Source organism: Triticum dicoccoides, chromosome 2B, assembly GCF_002162155.2.
Source record: "Triticum dicoccoides isolate Atlit2015 ecotype Zavitan chromosome 2B, WEW_v2.0, whole genome shotgun sequence".
NCBI classification, from domain to species: Eukaryota; Viridiplantae; Streptophyta; class Magnoliopsida; order Poales; family Poaceae; genus Triticum; species Triticum dicoccoides.
Genome location: NC_041383.1, coordinates 203135372 through 203140219, shown reverse-complemented (window position 1 = coordinate 203140219; position 4848 = coordinate 203135372). Strand labels below are relative to the sequence as shown.

The 4848-nt window shown below is 43.0% G+C and overlaps 1 long non-coding RNA gene across 5 annotated transcripts; it reads left to right on the top strand.

Moving 5' to 3' along the window:
• The first annotated feature begins 241 nt into the window (after window positions 1–241).
• Window positions 242–4324, top strand: LOC119363084. Of its 5 annotated transcripts, none has more exons than XR_005173751.1 (6): window positions 242–627; window positions 742–961; window positions 1470–1598; window positions 1970–2107; window positions 2671–2730; window positions 4089–4324. It is a non-coding gene; the product is annotated as an uncharacterized LOC119363084 (long non-coding RNA). The 5 variants fall into 5 exon arrangements; XR_005173753.1 differs by having other exon boundaries at window positions 242–648; window positions 776–961; XR_005173752.1 differs by having other exon boundaries at window positions 242–648; window positions 747–961.
• The last annotated feature ends 524 nt before the right edge of the window (window positions 4325–4848 follow it).

The following is a 4848-nucleotide window of genomic DNA, read 5'->3' as shown; positions in this document are numbered from 1 at the left end:
CTGTTGGTCGGTAATACTGATGTATTGTGTCCAACTGTCTGTCGGCAATACTTGGATGTTTCACGTTGGACAATCGGTCGGAAAAGCTTATATCTTCATCAGACTGTTGGTCGGGGATTAATGCCGACCGACTATTCATTGCCAATTGGGCCGGCCCGTCTTTGCGCGCGCGGGCCAAAAACTTAGCGCCAAGCCTCCATCCTATTTTTTCATTCGGCCTTCGACAAGTGCCACGACCAATTCCAAATCCCCCAAACCTAAATCCTCTCACGCGCTCCCTCCGCCGCCGCCCGCACGCCGCCGACCCCCGCCGTCTCTAGCACGCCGTCACCTGTCTCCTTCATCCTCCTGCACCCCCACTGCTTAGGCCCCGAACACTACTAACCCTTCGCTGCAGTTCGGGGAGAGGCCAAGGCGCGATGGTGGACGCCGCCATCCCTCTCAGATCCAGGGCTGAGAGAGGGAGGGAGGGAGGGAGGGAGAGGTGGGTCACCTGCGAGAGAGAGCACTCGCGCCCCCTCTCATCAGTCGTCACCCAGGGACCGCCACCACCGTGGCCATGCCATGGGCTTCCTCCCATCTGCGCTCGCCGGTTCGTTCGAAGAAGGATCTGGTCGTTGACTGCTGGTGATTCCCCTCCCGCCGGTGGTGAATGTTCTTTTTACTCTCCTCCCCCTCTCCGCCCGTCCCCAATCGGTGCTGCCGTTAGTTGATTTATTTGCTTTTCCCTTTTCCGTTCAGATCAGCCATGACTTGGAATAGTACTTCTATCCAGCAAGCAGCGTTTTGGATGTGAGCTCGAGCTCAAGCAACAAGCAGAGCATCAAAAACAGGGGCTCTATCTGCTAATGGGGTAGCCGGAAATGCAGTCTAAGAGGTACATCTCGTGTGATTTCTGGATATGAGAACTTGAGAAGAACAAGCTTGATGCTATTACTGAAAAGAAAAATCTATGCTACAGGTATTCCTTTCAGTAGTGTTGCAGGAAACCTTAATTAGCTACTGTTTTATGAACTGGTTGTGATTGATTTGTGAACTTTGGAGCTTGTGAGTTGTAGTTTGTGATGTTTAAACCCTTGCCAGACTATATTATGCTATGTGTGCCTGATGGTCAATACAAGGGTATTCATCATATGAAAAATCATTACTTTATATATATAGAAAAATGTATCCACATATATGTGCTTTGAGACGAGGGACAACCCTGAGAACTAGCTTCAGGTTCCACAAAAGGTCCAAATAATCATACTAATGTTTCAGACTTTTATTTAAGCATTGTAGAATTCTGGCAAACATAAGACTATATTAAACTTAGTTCAGTTTTTCTGGAATGAAGATAAAATACATATCTAGCAGTTTGTATTTATACAGTCATGCTTCTATAGATTTTACAGTTTTATTTTCTCTTTAAATTTGATTCAGTAGTTCTGTAACTTCCAGAATAGTTCATGTATCCCATATTTTCCCAGGATTCTTCTTTGCATCCCATACACTTAGACGGAGTGGGAGGCTGCCGCAGCGGTGCTGGACTCGGAGCCCAAGCCATTCGACGCTGCCAACAGCTTGCACCTCTTCGCGAAAATCACCACGAGTGTGATGTATGTATAGAAAATCAGTATTTTCTTGGTTCATATCCTGCCTGAAACTTGGAATGTTGATTTGTTAGGCACAGCTTGACTTTCACAGTAGCCTCCATATTCTTCTGATCACAAACAAGGCAAAACATGCACCATAGAATGCTGGGAGAACATAGATTTATTTCGCTCTTCGTATTTTTATTAGATAAGCCACATTGCAAGGAGAATATGGATTTATGTTGCTCTTCCTACTATTATTAGATAGGCCACATTCTTTTTGTTTCATTCATGCCTTTGTTGCTGACAGTATGGTTGTGTAAATTCAACATTGATGTTTAATGTTAGTACATGATTTTCGCAAAAATGGTATTCATATACTTGAGATGTTGCAGGTGCTGACAGTCTGATGCCTTCAGAATTGGCTACTTTCAACCAAGATTAGAGCTAGCGTACAGTTTGCAGTTTATAGTCATACTCATACTCAATGAGTCCCTACCTCGGCTTCTGGGCAAGATATTCTTTACTTTTAGGTAAGCTCTAATTTGTAAAGCATTATTGCAGCTTTTAGAAACTCTGAATCTAAGATTTACTGAGATATCGAAATCCTAGTTTGAGATTCATCGAGATAAGGAGATCTTATTAGACCATGTAATTTAAATCTTATTCCAATGAGTTTTGTTGATTGTCGTGTTTAACAATATTACTCAACTTATGGTCACTGCCCTTTGTTTAGTTCAGCGCCATTCTTTTCTCTTATTCGTTTTGGTAAAAAGAAATCTCTCACTATCAAATGTATTATGTAATCCTTTTTTGCTCAGCAGCAGTAAATTTCATAGAGGTGATGTAATATATAATGTCATTATTGCTGTAGAAGTTGCAGAAGTGTAATGTTGGCTCTACTTGAATGATGATTATCCATACATGCATAACATATTATAAAGAGATCTTCCTACGTGCCCCTTTCGTAAGGATGCACGCTGACGTGTTTACATCGTTTCTAGCTTGTTTTGGTGCATCTTTTATCCTGCTTCAGCTCGTTAGCCTGAATCCTTGTTTCTCCTGTTTCGATTGATTAGCAACCACTATTGTTCAGGAATTTTGAGTGGCGCACATCCTGGTCTGGCGAGCGGCAAGCCGGACATCATTTGTCAAGGTTTGTGCACATTGAAAACTCTTGCTGCGGATAGGAATGATGTTCATCGCAAACTGATGTAGCTTCTTAATATGCATACTATTTTAGATTGATCCTTTTGAATTAAATTGATATAAAATTATTTATTCAACCCAAGCTTGGTAATGCTACAAATTTGAATGCTAAAATTATCCAGGTAACTGTAGTTAGTGGATAAGCAGGTCCCTTTAAAAAGAAGGTTGTGTTTTCTTATTAGTTTTTGGCAATTTTGCAATGAGAATGGTTTCACAAATTGTAGTCTGTTCAGAATGAGATGCTGACAATAATACAAATGCAGAAGAATCAATTATTTATATAATACAGAACTAATTGTATAAACACAAATAGATGCTTTAAACTCTTCTGCTACCTCAAGATCATGCGCACTCCAATTTTTTTGCCTATGCCAATAGAGTAATTTATCTTATTTTTAAAGAGAAGAAACAAACGCCTTTGCTGACCTATCAACTCCTTATGGAGATGGTGGGCTGGCTGGGGTGATCTCTGTTGGCGCTGCCTCCCGCAGCACCTCTTCTTCCTCTCACATCTCTCTTGTGGTTCCTATCTTCTCTCAATAACACAAGGACACACACACCAGGGCAGAAAACACACACTTCACCATGGAGGAAACTAGCTTTGCCTTGCCTTTTCCTCGAGCCCTCTCAGCCTCTTTTCTCTTTTTTCATTGTAACTTATATATATATAGGAAGCTGACCTTCACGCACCACTCAGGCGCCATATCCGGCCACTAACATCACGTCTAGGCACTAACTCACGCCCACTCACACAACTAACTCATGCACTTGGTAATCCCTACATGCATGCATGTCCACTTGCGCAGCTCCACTCAACGGCCACACACCTGGTCAGCAGCCATGCAGCTAACAAACTAACTAACTTGCCTATTCTCCTCTAGCCGATATTTGTCCAGCCATTCCAGTCGTCAAGCGCCTTGCCGCTTCACACGGCGTGCTGCATCGCACAGCACCGCGGCTTCACGCCGCCATCAGCATCTCACCATGCGCACCGCATCGCACGACAGCCCGGTATCTCGCCTCCTCCGCCCACTCGATTTAAGCTTCGACAACTAGATACTCCTAGACCATCTATGTTACATGCATAACGAAAGCAAAGTAAGTACGCGGATACAAAATATTGAGATTAGTGCTAACAATCTCAACCGAGGATCAACATTAGTGTTAACACATGATTATTGAATTCTCTGTATTTATTAATATTTATATTTTTGAGAATGCGATGATCCTGTATATTTGGCAGTTTGGTGCTGTAGTATAGTTCCTAATAGTGTATTATAATTGAGAATTGGCTAACTTTTGCAGGAAGCAAACAGAAGGACTACACTCACAGGGAACCATGAAGCCAACGATCCACGTCAACTAGATGTTTTAGCTTTCATTTTGTACAACTAATGTCTCATAGTTGCATCTTTTGGCTGTCCTTTTGTAAACCTGATGTATGGTGTCTCAGTGGTTTTGTTTAGAACAGATTGAAGTGTATGTATGTGCCAATTAGTTAATGAAATAAAAAAAGTTTGGTGCTCCCGATGTGAGCTTGACGTTTGGTGTTTGGTTGATTATGCTTAGAGCACATGAACTATATGTATGTGACAATCAGTACCATACATTAATTGAAGTTGTGGTTGGCTAAACAAATGTTGATGAACTGTTTTTCGGCAAAAGAAAACCCCATCTGATTGTTGGTTGGCAAAACAAACCCCGTCTGATAGTCGGTTGGGAAAGCCTAATGCTAGGCCCAACAGACTGTTGGATGGGAAAGAATGCCCTATCCAATAGTCGGTCGGGAAAGGCCCGTGGCTGCCCCAACAGACTGTTGGTCGGGAAAGGCCCATGGTAGGCCCAACAGGCTGTTGGTCGGGAAAGATATTCCATAGCCATCAAGCAGCCGGTCGGGAAAGCTATGTCGGTCGGGAAAGGGTTTTCCCGTCTGGACTTTACCCAACAGACAATGTTGGTCGGCAATAGTTTTTCCCGACTGACTGTCTGTTGGAAGAAGTTGTATTCCCCACTAACCTGGTTGTTGGGAATGTAGTGTTGTGGTGTAGTGTGTAAGAAGAACTTT